Genomic DNA, 17,497 nt, shown 5'->3' with positions numbered 1-17,497 from the left:
CTGTACGTAGGCCTTGTTGTAAATTTGACCTTCTTGTCAAGCTTTACCAAAGAAAGCTCCCGTGTGTTGATAGAGATGACTGTTGGAATGACTCAGATAGCGAGTGTCATCAACAATAAGAGGCTCATTCATTTTCAAGATGTGTCATGTTCACACAACATAAGAAACATTCATGTTCTCTGAGAAACCATGAAGGAGGTCATTGATACTCAGAGGAAGTATTCTTTGAAACACATATATATTGAGGAATCTTCATGAAAAGGTGTGTATCTCTTCAGGCTTGACTTGACAGAATGTTACGTTCTGATTTCATCATTTTTTATGAATATTAAGTCCAGTTTTAGGAAGTCAGGAAAGTCCCATAATCTGAATTTCTGAATCCCAGCTTAAGATGCTTCAAATCAAATTATAATTAATGAAATTGAAGATGAAGGACAGAGTTCCTGCTTCAGTTTTTACCTTGTGATTCCGTTTCCCTGCTCATCTGTTGATCTCTTCTTCCATTTCCATCTTTTGCCGTCCCTATTTTCAGTTGGGTAATTAATATGGAAAGACGGGGAGGCATCAGATTCTACAAATTCCTTTGAGATTGGCCTGCAAAAGCTGTTAAAGCCAAGTAGGCAAATTAGTATTCATGCAGGTTTTCCAGTTGCAAGTCATTTTTTCTTGTGGGACCGAGTAGTAGATTGGATAGACATGCAAGCCTCGTCCTTGATTATGCGAGCAGAATGCCACTGTGAGCCACAGCCGAGCAGAAATAAAAAAAAAAGGAAATTCCTTAGGCAATAAATCAATTTTTGTGACCTGCTAAATGTAATTGACTAGACTGTAATTCTTTAACCCTGTATGAGGGAGAAAACACATCCAGAGGTGGAATGATTACCAGCTATTATAGAAAGCCATGGTTTCTCTATCGGTTAATAACCATTTACAGCAAAATTATACATATGCCATGATTCAGAGGCAATAAACAATTGCTTTAATGCACTAGGCATGTCTTGTTTAGTCAATCAGTTGAATCTCAGAAAATCACCTATTATTCAAAATGGGAAAATGGCTTGGTAAAGAGTTTTCCGCTTTCAGATGCATGAAAATTTGTATGTAAATTGAGATGCTAATATTTCTGCTTGTGCTGAATACTGGATATGGCCTTTAATGTTATGGCTCATACACCATAGGATTCCCTGCAAATATGTGATACTGTTTTGCTACACAAAATGCATCAGCGACTGTGTGGCAACATCACTGTTAGGTTTTTATTTGGCATAAGGCATGCATATTTCATGAATGCAACTTGATCCTCAGATATTTGTCTGAAAACAACAAAAAAAGAGACCAATTCGGTTCTGTTTATAGGATAAAAGCAATAAATGAATGAATAAATAAATGTGTTAGAATAATTTATTTGGTAGCCACAAACTCAGCTTGACATGTTGCCAGCAGTCCCAGGGCATGAGCCCAGACTTTGGCCAGCTTAATTAGCAGACTGCCCTCTCCAGTCTATTCGACCACTCCTAATAGACCCAGCTCAGCAATCTGCTGAAAGATAATTTGTTGCATGCAAACAGGGCACCGCGTTGACACCTTATGTTCCATGATTGAAGGCAATCTCCTGGGGACAGCACTAAATTTATTCATGGTACACTCTCCCACATCCAATGGATATGCGCGTCTGCACCCAACCGCCGCACATCCACAGATTTCCTGCTCCGCATCCGTCCCTGAATGCACAAATAATACTAAATGATCTGCAGGGTTCTTGTTTTTCTATGAATACAGGGACCTTGAGATCTGTCTGTGAGCCAGTTGTCTCCGACTCTTGAAAACAAGACAATGCATAATTTGAATCAAGAAAGTGTTATTACATGCACCATTTTTGCATCCTTTAACTCTCAGTTTCTCCTGAGGGGAATACACGCGTTGACAAACCCGCCTGCTCAAATGTGTCTGTGCATAGTGCACCTGGGTCACAGGAAGTGGCATTAGAGTTAATTCCTTGTTGATGACTGAAAGCTGTTGATAATAGGAATGCTTGCAAAGGTGATCAAAGTAGATTAGCACAAGACACAGCAGAGGGAATGCTTGGACTCCTTGTTATTAGCACAGGCTGTTATCTAGGCTCTAGCATGCTCACTGTTCCTCACAAGAGGAACTCACGGTCAGACATTAACACTGAGCGGAAATGCTAATGCTCAACTTAAATTGATGAACCTCTGACTGCATTTATTGACTAGGATTTCAAAGAGGTGATTATCTGGTGACACAAACAGGTATACTCTTCCCACAACAGGCTTTTCAAGTAGTTGCTAAAGAGAAAACATGGTCACTCATATCCTACCTGAGGCGTGGCCTTATGTCTGAAGGTCCAGGGTCCACCAGCCTGGTAAATTGTCGGGTTAAATCATACAAGCTGAAAGCTCCAGCTGATATGAAGGTAAGGATGCAGTGTTAGATCACAGCAGCATTTCTGAGAGATTTCAGGGCGCCCTCAGCTCTTACTGCGATAAAAGCAAAAAATAAAAAGGCCAACAGCACACAAATCAAAAAAAGCTGTCACTCCAGGGGCTTTAAACCGGTTTTGGAGTCATTGTATCATTGGAGCACAAGAGGCAAACAAGTATCCTCAAGTCTTCCAGTTCTCAGGAGAAAGAGGTATTTTGACAATTAGCTCTTTGAGTTTGATACTCTGCATCAAAACACAAGTACCATCAGTGGTTGTTGTACTGTACATACACGCTTTTCCTAAAGCTGAAGACTATTTTCTTTGATGAGTCAATATTTTCCCATTAGAGTAGAAATTTGACATTTTTACTGTGAGTACAAACTGTCAACAAACACATAGTATCATCCTTTAAGAATTTCCTCACATATTAAATTAGGACAACAACTGAAAATTGCATTTATTTTCAGCTGTAGCATGAAAATAGGAAAATCTGTTCGAAAACACACACACAAACAGGTCAATAATGTGCATACTGCTAAAAGAATATTAGGAAAAAGCTTTAGAATAATACCAGATGTGTATCATTTGAAATTTCCGTCCCAGTTTGGCCTTGGCGAGCAAACTTCTGAACAATCGCACAGTTCGCCGCCTCAAACAATGGATGACTTCCCATACAAACCGTTGACCACAGGATTCATGATGGATTTGACATTGAAGCATTGCACACACTTATTTAACAAGTCTGTTGTCGAGGTATAATTAGTCAGATCATACATTCTGCTTCAAACAACATCAACTTCAACACCTGAGTTTTAATTTAAATGAATTGACTACTTATTTTAGTCGTTTCGCCACTCAAACACGCACAAAGTGAAGCATAAAGGCAGAGTTTAGGGAAGTTCAAATACAGAGAGGATTTAAAATCACATTACAGCCGCCTTGACCCTGCTGAAAACACAACTCTTTTGGACAAAGCAACAAAAACTGAACACGTTCATGTATAACTTTGTAGTACTTGGATTTAATATGTATGGGTTACAAAGAGCTCAAATAATCTACTAACTCATTTCATGACCAGATAAAAGCAGACTTCATTTTTTTAATATTTAAATGAAAACCTATTGTAGGGAAAATTTTCATTTATTGCATGTGCTGATTATAGACCATGTTATTCACAGGAATGTAGCTTTAAAGGGAGACAAAACCAGAAAATGTATTAGTTATTGTCTAATTTTTGGAGTTTAGACATAAAAGGTTGATGCTAAGTTTATTAAATAGATCAAAGAATTTAAAAAGAATAATTGAAAGTCAATGAAACAGAACATTTATTAAAAAAATTACTGTGAGTAAAGTACAGTCTTTTGGACATTTATTCAATTTTTTAAATGTTTGTTGTTGTTATTAGTTGGCTCTTGAATCTTAAGTTTAGCTTCACATGTTCTAGTGCTCCACCTCATTTTTTTGCGTGCCGTGGGTCTTCTTGTAGATGCAGTAGAAGGGTCAGCCTAAAATGTATACGGATAAAATAGGGAAAAATTGGAAGCTGAGCAATACAGAAAATCATATAGACACTCCATGTTATGTAAAAGAAAGGAAGAAATCCCCAGAATGATTGGGGAGGGAGTTAAAGTCCCATTCCAATTCTCCTCTGACTTGTGGGTCGAACTCTTAGTGTGGAGTAAGCCTGCCCTCATTTCCCATCATCCAGCTGTTTACATGCTCTCTCACTAGCTCATTTTCCCAAACTAACATTTCTGGTTCAACAAAAATGGTGAGCAATATTAGAACTATCCAGCCATACAGTCTTGAGCCAGATTCCAGCTCAGATTTCAGAACAATGGCTCCTTTTTAATCATAATGATTCTGACAAACTTTTGCATCAAAGAGTTTTGTATTTGAAAACTTCATATAACATGACATAAAAATGAACAATTCACAATTCTATCCATTGATTCATAATAAATCGGTTGTCGGCACAACCATTCTGTTAAGAAAGGCAGTGTCGGCCTTCTATTTTTAACACTTAAGTTTAATGAAAACCCGGCATGGGGCAATCTGCTAGATTTTATAATTCACCCTTAGTAAAAAAAAAAAAAAAATGAAAATCAAGTAGTCCCACAGTTTAGACAGATTCGTTGTGCTCATAAAAAAATGCTTTTTCAAACCAGCAATTTTGTGTTATTATGGGTTCCTTCCAAATTCGGCTTTCTGCTCAGGAACAATCCAAGTGAAATGACCTGAAAGTATCCAAGTGGAAACCATGAAAAGGACTGAAATATTCATACTGGAGTAGTCTTTATTAACTCCTTCAGCACACAATGTGTAGTCTGGACTATTATTTGTGTGAGAAAATGATATTTCTGTGTTACAATTCTTTTGGTTTTCCCACACTAACAACAGGTCATTTACAGCACTAGTCAGGGATAATTTGATTTGCAATGTGGGGTAACTACACAAGCTGTTGCATCTATGGTGAATATTTATCGGTACCCAGTGGATTTCTGATATTTATCCAGGAAGAAAATCAATGTGATGCAGAGAGTAATTAACCTGAGCTGCATGACTCAAATTTATCTTGATCCTTCATGAAAAAGTAGGAGTGTGGGACAGCTTAGTTTAAATTAAAATAAGGCATCTGTATTGTCTCTCTGTCTCACAGCTCCCATGATCTCTGCATACTGTCATGGTCTTCCTCCCAGTCAGGTAATTACTTCACTTCGTACCTGCATTAAATGGTATTAGCCTCATGAGTTCGCCTGTTGTGCTGCGAGTATAAGCATCATTTTTCAGGCTTTGCCAGTTTGTTGGATAGCATTTCGCTGCATGCACCTGCCCTTCAAAGTGACTTACAACCGCGATGGAACAAGCACAAACAAATAAAAAAACATGTTCCAGGTCAGGCTGTTGTCTGGGCTACAAGAGATGTCAAGGCGTAAATAGGTTTTAATTAAATTATTATTTTCAGTGCATGGAAAATTAGGAAAGGGCTGCACATTGGTACAGTGCTTAGCACTATCGCCTCACAACGAGTAGGCCCTGGTTTGAATCTCTGCGTGCATGTGTGGGTTTTCTTTAGGTAATCTGGCTTCCTCTCACAGTCCAAAAACATGCTTCAAAGGTTGACTGGTGTCTGTGAATTGCTCCAGGTGTGAATGTGAGTGTGTGTGGCCCAACATCAGACTGGCAACCTGTTCAGGTGCTCAAACAGGGGGGTATGGAGCTATTCTGAGGCCATAAATATTTGAAACCCAAATAAAACATCTGGAAAAAAATATTGGTGTTTGGCCAAAAAAAATGTAAAATATCATTTTTTTTTTAATTCTAAAATAAACTTAACTATTTTCACCTTCAAATGTTCTGTTTTTTAGGTTTCAAAACTCAAAATTTCAATTTTAATTTTTTTTTTCAGTTTTAAATATTTTTTTTCCCACCACAACGGGGCCAAAAGTTTTGAAACTGAAATTTTCAGATTTGAAAACGAACTGCGGAGAATATTTGCTGAATTATTGACAGATCAAAAATCCTTCCTTACTTAACAAGCGACAAAATGACATCCCTGACATTTAGTACTTATTCTGAATCGAATTAATTCAAATGTAGACGTATACATGAACTCTGCCAGCTATTTTCTCTCTCTCTGTTTTGCTGCTGCAGCTGAGTTGCTCTTTTTTGCAGAAAATCTGCTGTAGTCAGCATATCCTCTTGGGAACACATCAATTTCTGTCGCCGTGAAGTATGAAGCCCTGAAGGTGTTTGTTCCCGTTGCCATGGTGAATCGTGATGTCTTTGCTTCATTTTTCAAGGCTTTTTATGGTCCAACAACTCAAAGTTGATTGAATCAACTCTTTTCTGTAAACTCAGAGTTTGCGAATTTTGAGTCAGTGAACTCACGTGAGTTCACGTTTGAACTCTGAATTTGTTTAACCTGCTTCTTGAAACGGGCCCCAGGGTCTCTTGTTTTTCAGGGATTCAGAAGCCACCACATCAAACTTTGAACGTTACCCTGATTTGCTGCCATAAATCGTGTTTTCATGTGGTTAAATGAAAGAACGAATATGTAATTTCTGTGAGATTTGAACAAAAGTAAACAGCATGTGACAACTTTTTGTGCACAAATCCTCAACATATTTTTTTTTAAACAGAATTGTGCTGGAGAAGAAGTAGCATTTCTTTAATCAAATAGCTCTTTACTATACTACTAGTGTGCCAACTTGCTTAATAATAAAAAAGAGATATTAAAGAATGAGCAAATCAAGAACAAAAATGAAAAATAAAATTATATTAAAAAGGGCTGTAAATAGATGACAGGCTGTCAAAAAATAAAACGAGTTAAAGAAGTTGAGGTGCGACCAGCTACTGAGCATTAAAAGGCATTCCTGTAAGCGAGGTATTTAGTTGACATTAAAAACTGCTTAACTCTGATAACATGCTGCTCTGGAGGTATATTATTTCATAACATAAATGTAATGCAGTATTTCTGTCATTACCTGTGCACACAAAACAGATGATTATTCAATAAATTACACACGAGTACAAAAGTAAAGGATAGACAAACTGCAGGATTTAACTACTGTGTAGCAGAAATGATCTTGGTTGGTTTTGGTTCAAAACTTTTCTTGCTCCATAGGTAAGGAATCAGGCAGACAAAGAAAGAACCAACGCTGAAGCATTAGTGCCACTTATTTACTTAATCAGGACAAAGCCAAGAAGGTAAACACACCAGAGTGAAAAGGAAAATAACCTGAAAACCTTTTAGCAGATAAAAAGGAGATAAACCTTTTGTTTGTATCAGATTATTACTGCAAACAGTTATTTGCATGATTGTTTTCAGCATCCCTCCGCGCTCATCCTTGTACAGTTTTGCTATGTGTGGAGGATAAAACGACACAGAAGTAAGGGAAAGGTCTGTGATAAGACGAGGACTGCAAAACAAGTTCAGCATCCATTTTTATTTAGGTTAAATTAGTCCAATTAAACCCTCAGGATGTGATGTCTTTTTTGTTCTCAACTCAAATATATTAAACTGGTTGAGAGTTATCGCAACACAACCTAAGGCTTATTGGACATTTTATTTCTTACTTTCTTCAGACTCTCCAAGCATTCCGTTCCAGAGGGGGATCATCAGGCCCATGCTTTCTGCTCCTGTGGAGGGTCGCTGGAGCTACTCCTCTTCATGTTCCTTGTCCCTGAGGATGGTCGCCGCTCGTCCCCCTTGGCTGTTTCCTGTTCTGGATGAGGGTCGCCGGAGCTCCTTCCCTTCATGTTTCCCGTTAACTTTAATGAGTCGTGACCAACAAAGCACTGCACAGCGGTCAATAGGTCCTGCATAAGGTTGGAAACCGATTAAGTTCTATTCAGTTCCGTTGCCAAAGCGGTTTTTTGGTTTTGGTTCCTAATCGGTGCCAATTTCGGTACTTCAGTAATAAAAAATGCCTACAGCTTCCCAAATCAACACATTTTCATTCCCAGGTCCTCACATATGGACGCATGGTTAAGATGTCCGAGTCAAAAATTGATGTTTAGGGTGTCTCCATTTTTTCATGTGCTGGCTGTTTCCATTAAATCAGAGCTCCCCAAACTCCAAGCCGCAAACCGATGGCCCGCCCCTCTTTCACCGCGTGGTGAATTGCTGCTCGCTGCCTGTCAAACATGAGATCCTGGACTAGACATCGTAGCTGCGGGCTGCAGTGTCTGAGGGGTTACGGGGCTTTGATCTTACTCGGGGTATGTCTGCATGACAGCTCTTTCTGTGTTTCTGTGACTGATTTTAAGGCTGTTCCACATTAACCCGAGAGGGGGAAAAATTAAAGGACCTTTTTTATTATTGTCTCGACAAAAATAAAACACCACAGTTTAGGAGACCCAAACTGGCTGCCCGCAATTATAAAATCACCAACCAAGATTTCCAAAAATCTCTTCATCCGTAGCCGCTCCCACATAGAATGCTGCTCCATGCCCTTAATAAGATGCCAACGTCTCCTTTGATAGATGATGATGAGCACTAGTGCAGTGTCAGAAGTTTCAGCATATCTGCTACAGATAAATCTATTGTTTACATCCGTCTCCGTGTTTTTTGAATGACCTATTGCTTGATTTGGTTTATATTTGCATAATAATGATTTAATGGGTCCAGTGAAATTGTGTAATTGTTATTTTTTTCAACATTTCTAGAATTTCAATAAAGTTCCACCCATATGTATAATGGAAACACTGCTATTGACGAACTGAAGACCACACACTTAAATCCAGTCAGAACTGTTAACACAACTCAAGAGAGCTGTAGATGAATGACAACCTAAACCTGGTTTGATATAAATGAATTTTAAAGCAGCTCTGAATACACTTTTTTTTCTTGCCCAAACCAGCTTAGTGACTTGTTTTAAAAATACATGGTTACTCTGAGTCATAAGCTGCTCAATCATGTTGTGTGACTTTTCTTTTGGAATATCAACAATTATTAATATTAAATCAAATGCTTATGCTAATTTTCTTCACAAAGTACTGGAAAAATAATTATAATTATGTAGATACCATTCCATTAGAAACAAAAAAATAATAATGTCATTAGGAGTTTGACAACCGAGCTTCAAAGTGGTGCAAGGTGTTTTGTTTTGATAAACTACATGGATGTTTCAAACATGAAGAGAATTTGTAGAGTGCCTATCTCCTCGAGTTGTATATTGAAAATAATTTTGCTTTCCTGAACATATTTTTAGGACATGCTATTGAAACCTGATCATCAACATCTTTTAATACATTCAGCTCTAAAGTCATGTGACTTTCACAACATCAATGAATGATGTCAACAGTGTCAAACAGCTTTTCTTTATCCGCTCCTGATTCACAATGACTTAAAAAAAGAAATAAGAATTGCAATTTTAAAATAAATTTTTCATATATTTATATATATATATATAAATGTCTCCCAGGAGAAAATGCCACAAGAACATGTTAAAAACACAATTTTCATTAGAGTAGGTCTTTAAAAAAATAACAGTGGTTAAATATTACTGTCCTTGTATAAAAAACAAACAAATATTTATAAATAAGGTCAAAACTGCCAACTGAATTTATATTTTCTTAAACAGCATTTTTTTAATGTGACTTATAGGCTTCATGTTGAAATTGTTGGAAAATCATCACTCCATTTTACTTTATTTTTACTTACATTTTCCAGTAAAACGGGACGTCTTCACTTGTTTTTGACTTTAAACTGCTGATTGGAGCTGCAAAGCAAAGCAGAGCAGAGCTTTTAAAAATTTACAGTGCTTGGCAATATGGAGCTGGTAGATTGAGCAAAGGGCAAAGCGGTCAATCAAAGGCCACCTTTCCTCTTTCTGCTTCTGCTCTGGGACCTTTCTGACGGTAATTCTCTGATTTGACTTTGATGTGCCAATTTGTGCCTGATGAATAATTGTCTGGTTTGCTGATAACTTGTAGGAGTCAAGTGTATTCTGGTAGCACTCAATGCAAATGGGAGATATTTGGGTCCTTCAAATCACGACAGTAGCCCCTCCACATTTGCCTCCCCGTTCCGTGAGTAAACTGACCAATTAGCTGTGTTTGAAGAAGCCATTTTTGATTAGAGCAATCAGTAAACACCAAAGCCTCTCTTTGATTGTCCCCATGATTAGATGAGTTGTCACTTGAGAAGTTGTTTCAGATTTTAATTTATGACCTCATATCGCTGAAAAGTACGGCAATTACCCAATCCCTTCTCCACAGATGAACACTTGGAGTAAAATTCATCCATACTGTTAATGCTGATGACCTCTTTTTTTTTCGTCAAAGTTTCCAAGCAGTCCCTAAATGGACTGAATCAGGCAAGTATGACAGCCTCTTTACAGATGCAGATGAACAGCACTGATGTCAGTGGTAATGACATCAAGATGACCGATGCAGTCAGATGAGACGATCTTTATTGACACTACACTGTGCATTGCATTTTATTTATTTTTTTTTTTTTTTTCATTTTTGTGATTTCACTTCCTGTGGCAGCATTGAACTGATTATGTAGGACTTATCTGCACTAAAAATCTTTGATCAATTATGCACATTCTCAAGTCTCATTGCATTACTCTGTAATTATCAGAATGGCCAAATTAATGGCAAGAATGTTACAATAAGTGAAAAATTATAACATTCTCAGTCAAGCAAAGTGCCTTTTTCACTTCATTGTAATTTAAACCATTTAAAAATTTAATTAGATTTAAGTCATTTATTGGTTATACTTAAATATGTGACACAGTTTTTCTAATAATTGATCATTATTTTAAAGAGAAACAATATTTTTGTCATTTTACTTTTGAAATATAATATTTCCTTTAGAAGACAATAAAAAAATATTTTAAACATGTAGTTTCATAAGTTCAGAAGGCATTTGCAAGCATTGTTAATGTTTTGAAAATGGATTTATTTCATAATTGAGGTTTTGTCCACACAGTGAAATAAATAATGTCAGAGTAGTGCTTAAACAGAAAACCTTCTAAATGATAACTCAAATAACCAGTCCCCATTAAGAAGACCTGCTGAGTAGGGCTGGGTATCGGTTATAATTTCCAGAAATGATTGAATTGAATTGAAGAATCAAAAGAATCGGAAAAAATTGAAATCGCATCGATTCAGGCTCTTGTGAATCGATTATTGATCCTATTAACTTAAACAACTTAAATCGATTCAAATCGACTAATCAATTTTTTTTAACCCAGCCCTACTTTTGAGCTCATAAAGATAGAAATGAAAAAAGATTTAACCTTCCTCTTTTGTTACCAACCATGGTGTTAATAGGTCGGGTTTTGACCCGTGTCTTTGAACAATAACCTATCCAAGTTTTTTGTCGTCTCTTAGTTAAAGTTGTTCTCTGTTAACCTTGAACGCGATTCACAGGAGCATTGCATTGTCCGCCCCTTTTTTGCCACGTGGCAAATTCCCTCTCCGTTGCCTGCCTGAGCTTGACGCCGACGTTCTGAGATTCCAGGAGCTAGTTCACTCCTGCTCTGGGGTCTGTGTCTGCATGACAGCCGCTTCCTCTGTGTTTCTGTGTCTCTGTGATTGATTTTAAAGGCTCACTGTCTCAACCAGAGAGGGGAAAAATAAAATCAGGGGAGACCTTTTTTTATTATTATTATTGTCTTGATGAAAATAAGAAAAATATCACAAAGTTCAGGAGACCAGAGCTCTCCGTAGTGGCTCTCTATCTGCTGGGATATCTAGCGAGCGAGCTCCGCCGACTCCTGGGAGGTTGGGTGGCTGAGCCAGACAGCTGTTGCCTGTGCGTCAGGCATGTGATCTTTCCAGAGTTTATCGTGTCTTTGCCCAACAGTAGCCAGGACAAGCTCTGGCAACCCTGCAGCCCCAGTGTGTTAAGAAATTAGATGGTAGTTCAGGACAAAAACTTTTGCATTAGATTATCATTCTATCCGCTCATCGAGTCTCTGAAAACTTCACATGCTGATAGCTGAGTTCCTGATTGGCAGATGCAGGGCAGCGACCTGTCAAAATTTAGATATTTGAACTCTGGCCGTGGCGCTTTATTCCCAACATGCCGCTCAAGTTGTGCTGCTAACAGGCCGCCATGATCCAGGACTTCATTGCCATGCCATTGACTTACATTGAAAGTGACTGCCTCTGCTGTGCGCACTGCATTCAGTGTGAACGCAGCATTTGGCTTTCTCATCAATGGAACTAGGGTATGATTTTTTTTCTGTGGACCTCTGGGCCTTGAAAAATATGTATGCCTCTAGATTTCAATGAGAAGAGAAATAAATAACACCAAGAGAATCATATAAGTAACACAAAAGTAATTGTGTAACTTGAATTTTACTGAGTGGTCTAGAACACATCTCTGAAATTAATTTCCTTGATCTATTCTTCAGTTTTAAAAGTATTAAATCTAGTAACTTTTATCTTGTTATATATATATATATATATATATATATAGAGTTGACTGTCTGTGTGTTGGCTGAAATCCACCAAAAATTTTCATTTTGGCTCTAATTATTGCTTTACGAAGTTATTTTATACAACTGGGTCAAAACCGTACCTAATACCAGAAAGTACATAATTTCTCCGTAGTGGATCTCTATCTGTTGGCATATTGAGCGAGAGAGCTCCGCTGAGTCCTGGGATTCATTTTAGAACAAAAAAAATTTTTTTTTTTTTTCAAATCAAAGTTCCTGACAAAGTCAAAAAGTCTTGATAGAATACATTATTTTTAATGATTATTTTATGCAATTTAAAACTGAAACAGGTTGGTGCCGACCCTAACGTAAGACTGAGGTTAAATGCATTCTTGATAACCAATTAAAAGAAGCAACAGAGTCTCCAAACCTACTTGACCCCTTACAGGTCACTGGGTTGCTGGAGCCTATCACATATTGGTCCTTACATCCGTTTGGACAGGTGGTTGTGGCAAAATAACCTGAAGTTTAAATTCAACATTAAAATAAGGTAATTATAGTATGTCACCCATCTATTCATTTTCTATATCAGGTTATTACCATTTTAGTGACACTGGGTTGTGGAAGCCTACCTAGGTTTTGGCGAAAAGACGGTTCACTCGAAACAGTTTGCCAGTCCATAGCAGGAGATATCTGGAAGCATCGGTCGCATTTCTGGATAAGTGCATGACATGGTAATGGAAAGGCCATGAGAAATTCAGGAGACCATGGAGTCTGTTTGATTTATTTAAAATAAAAAAAGAAGGAATTTATACTCTGTTCTTTAAATCAGTTTCCTTAGTTTTTTAGTTTTTCACTTATATTCAGTTCTTTATGATTCTGCGAGGAATACTTGTCACATTGGTAAGAACAGTGCAGCGACCCTGAAGTGCAAATCACATTAACAAATCAATCAACAGTTTAAATGGCAAAAAATAAAAAAACAGCATTACTTCTTAGAAATCAAGACAAAATCACGGAAACAAAAATGTGAAAAAAAGAAACAATAGTAATTCAAAATTAAATGTTAAAAATGAAAGAACATAAGAAACGGAAAAAGAAGTAATTTTGAGATCACAGATTGGAAGATAACATTTGTATTTTTTAAGACAATGACATTCAGAAGGATGTTTGCCAGAACTTAGTAAAAACTTGATTGAGTGACTATTGTTTGTCAGAGGATATTGCCATTCCAAATGATTTCCAGCTGAGAAGGTGAATATTATAACATTAAACATCGAACATTTTTCAAAAACTACCACTGAAATGAGCCCTGAGATCTAGATTTAGACCATCAGTGGAAAACTGTCATAATAATTTGTTGTTCTCATCAAATACATAAAAAGCGGTTGTAAATGCTCTATTAATTAGAGTGTTTGATTTAAAAATCTAATTGTGTACATCATAGCACAAAACAAATAGACAATGAAATTGCGCTACTTTCTGCAACAAAAGGACATATAATATACATCGTTGTTGAGTGTCTTTGATTGGTAATTAAATTCTAATAATGCAACAAGTTTCTAAAGGGATATCCATATTTCTAGCATTTATGTGACTTTTGAAAGTGTTTTAAGATGAGCATTTCACACAAGACCAAACAATGTAAAACCTACCCCTCAGTTTGATGGATTGTTTAGCCTAAGTTTAATACTACCTTTCCGGGTATTTCTTTATTTAAGACATTGTGAATCAGGAACATTTGCAAATTTGGAGTTTAAAAAACTTGTAAGTGTGACATGCTGCTATCAGCTGACCTCTCTGCTCCGCCCCATTCTGATGCATCCGCTTTGTTTTCCTCATCTGAGCTGGAATCTGGCTCAAAACTGTTTGACTGAAAGCTCCGGGGTTGCTCGTCATTTCTGCTGCACTGGTAATGTTATGATGGATTTGTAAGGGGCAGCATAAGCTAGCGGGAAAGTATATGAACAGAGGGATGATGGGAAATGGAGGCAGGCCTTTCCCAGTTCTGCCCAGAGCTCAGAGGTGAATTTCTAATGAACTCTGTCGCTCTGGAGAAACTATGTCCCAGGAAACAACACAGGTTTATTTTTTTTTTATTATTTTGGCGAAAAACTGCATAATCACATCAAAAGAATCACAATTAAAAGAAGAATGATTTTTAAATAGATAAAAATGATTGGAGTGGGAATTTAAGATCTACCATTTATTCATTTAACAACAGTTTTTAAAAAGTCTATTTTAACAAATCTCAGTGCTATGAATTTAATTTAACAATTATTAAGTTTGTGTTCTTTAGTTGTGCTTACTTGGTTGAGTCTTTCTTAACCATTTTTGTTAAAAGATGTTAAAAGATAGTTGAAACCCCTACAAACTGCAATACACGGTCCTCAATGCTTGAATCAGTCCAGCAGACAGAGTTGGACAGTATGTGTGACACACAGCCAGGATTAGGCCTGATTAGGGCAGTTTTAACATGTCCAGCTGATTAGGTGCCAGTGGATCTGACCACTAATTAGATGTGAAGTGTGGCTGACCCCACATGCAGGACAGCATCCGTAAAAGTGGTTGTGAGTTCAAACTCTTCCACTCCTTTTCAGTGCCCCCCAAACCTCAGTCCCTTGTTCGTCACCCATACAAAGGCGTCCAGAGGCTCTTTCAGTGGAGGTGCTGTGCTGTGGAGAGGGGACTTGAAAAAGAGTTCCCTTTCCCTTTTGCTGTGCTGCCACCCCCTGCAGGGAGGAGTCAATGTAGACTTTGGGCGCCTTCGTATGACCAGCTGGCTGCAGTGGGCCAAATAAACACTCCACGTCGACCAGCCAGTATGACTCTGAAACAGAAGCTTTGTCGGATGCTGATTGCTTCTTAATTAGTGTTTTGGAGACAAACTGCTTTTGTGAGAGTTATCTGCACTGATGAGGCTTTAATGGACAGACAATGTATGCAAGTAAATGGAGACTAATGTTGGCTTTGTTGCAAAAATACATGGAGATTTCATAGTTTTTTACTCACATGAAACTGTGTCATAACACAAAGTTAATAAAAAACAATCTGTGACAATTGTTTCCTTCTTTTTTAATGCATATAATTTTTCACTTTGAAATCCCCCTTCAATTTTTTTATTTTTATTTTTTTTGCAAGAAATGCAATAGGTTTCCCCAAACAAGATAAATAAGCAGATTTTATTGGGTGATGTATGCCCAACCTGCTTACATGTTTCGATCATAGTCGGCTAATATCCCCTTTCTTTGCAGAATCTAAAGGGAATTCTTCCGTCTCCGTTCTCTCTTCTTGCCAACCTCCTCCGCCAGCCAGACCACACCAGCTTCAAGAGGAACTCCAGCCAAAATAAAGGAACGTGGCATTTGGGACGTAATCCTGTTTGCCCCCGGGGTCACATGCTCTGTCAAGTTCCTATTGTCAACTACAGTGTGGAAGTTTATTTGAGGGACAAGCAGCTTTCTAATTGTAATTCCCTCTGGAGAGCAGTGCGTTTCTCCCGCTGAATGCTGAAGATGAGACAGGTTGTTGCAAGATGATAATTGAAAAGAAAGTGGGTGGTCCTGTTTGGCCCCGCTGGCCCTCTGGGACGGTTGTGTGTTGTGGAGGGGAGCAGATTAGCACATCCTATATATTTGAAGAAACCATTATGTACTTCCGGACTTAATTTGGCAGGCAGCTCTATGGAGACGGCCGCTTCTCTTGTCTTCTGCTGCTAGATGAGTTCTCTCTACTTCAAAGAATATTTCCTCAAGTGCAGCATTTCATTTTGGAAGCTCATTTGTCTTAAACTGCAATAACACACTCTATTGATTTTGTTAAGAACTTGTAAGGTTATCAATCATCAAACAAAATATTAAAAAGACACTCTCAACTTTCTGGTCGCCACCTCACGTTGATCCTATCCATTGCTTACCTTCATTGTGCTACTCTTCAGTCCTGGCCCTATTAACCAGTAATCCGCATACTGGCAGCCTGGCCATTACCGTGGCAACGGTAAGCTGGAAGAAAACCGCTTGCTGGTTCATAAGTAAAAAGAAGTGCTCTGAAGGACAGAAATGAACTCTTTTATCTCCTAAATGCATTCTTTTTTTTATATTCCTGAATACTAAAACTGAATTTCTAACAAATTTTCTCTTGATCTTTTTATTTTGGAGGTGAGAATTAAATGTTTTTTTTTTTCAATGTCTTTTGGTTTTGTTATTTCTTTAAAAACCTGATCCAATGACGTAAAGAAATAATTTGTTGAACGGCGTTTTGGAAAGACGGAAAACTTTGCTTTTCATTCATTCCTGAAAGCTCGCCCACATCATAAAAAACATTGTTATGAAGCTTTCAGGTTCATGCTATTTAAGTGCTTTAAATCTACTTTTGTCACGTTTTTTTTTTCATTGCTGGTACATAGATTTTGATTTAAATTTAAACAAAATATTGACCCATTTGTGTACTCGCCCATCATTTTAAAATCATGGCCACGGTAAAAATGCATTGAATTCTTTGAATTTTTGTTCTCATTCTGCTAATATAACTTGAGACCAATAGACCAAAAATCATGAAAAACATCCCTTCATTCTGATATAGGCGTGAAAGTCCGATGAATCATTTGAATGAAACAACCTCTCATGAGCTCTCTGCTTTTAAAAAAAAGTTACTACAGCGATCATTCCCCAACCTGATGTGTCTCAAAGCGGGGCCACAGTGGCACCTCAGCGGGGGGGGGTGTCTCACCATCACAACAGATTTCCGAGCTAGCTCGGCTAATTTTCTTAAAGAAGAGTTTGTGGTACTTAATGAGGCATAACTAATGGAAGTCCCACAATCATCAGCGCCATGCTGGAGGCACTGTGGCCGTACAGAGCAGCCATTGATTCTTGCTTCAAACCTCTTGAGTTTCTAATCAGCTTCTTTAGTTGTGCGTTTCAGGCCTGACAAACCCATTGTTGGCCTGTGTCACTGGAGGTCAGTAGTTATTAGTGGCAACTGAAAACAGTTTCTCTAACTACTCCTGAGAGACCTGAATAGCGTGCAGAGAGGGGACTTGGATGGGGGATTACTGGCAGTGCAACAAGTCTGGTCAGCAAAGACGAGAATGTGACATGGGTTCCTAATAAGGGATGCTGCAATACGCTCCCCCCATCCCAACAAACGTGCAAGC

At 37.9% G+C, this 17,497-nt stretch overlaps 1 long non-coding RNA gene across 1 annotated transcript; it reads right to left on the bottom strand.

The window, feature by feature from the left end:
- Positions 1–7,560: 7,560 nt before the first annotated feature.
- On the bottom strand, positions 7,561–16,497 carry LOC112157042. Its single transcript, XR_002921114.2, has 3 exons — positions 16,259–16,497; positions 9,612–9,669; positions 7,561–7,765 (listed from the first exon to the last, which is right to left on the bottom strand). It is a non-coding gene; the product is annotated as an uncharacterized LOC112157042 (long non-coding RNA).
- Between the last annotated feature and the right edge of the window lie 1,000 nt (positions 16,498–17,497).

Source organism: Oryzias melastigma, linkage group LG22 (genome assembly GCF_002922805.2).
Source record: "Oryzias melastigma strain HK-1 linkage group LG22, ASM292280v2, whole genome shotgun sequence".
Classification (NCBI taxonomy): Eukaryota; Metazoa; Chordata; class Actinopteri; order Beloniformes; family Adrianichthyidae; genus Oryzias; species Oryzias melastigma.
The sequence above is the reverse complement of the archived record's forward strand: the minus strand, read 5'-3'. Positions and strand labels throughout refer to the sequence as shown.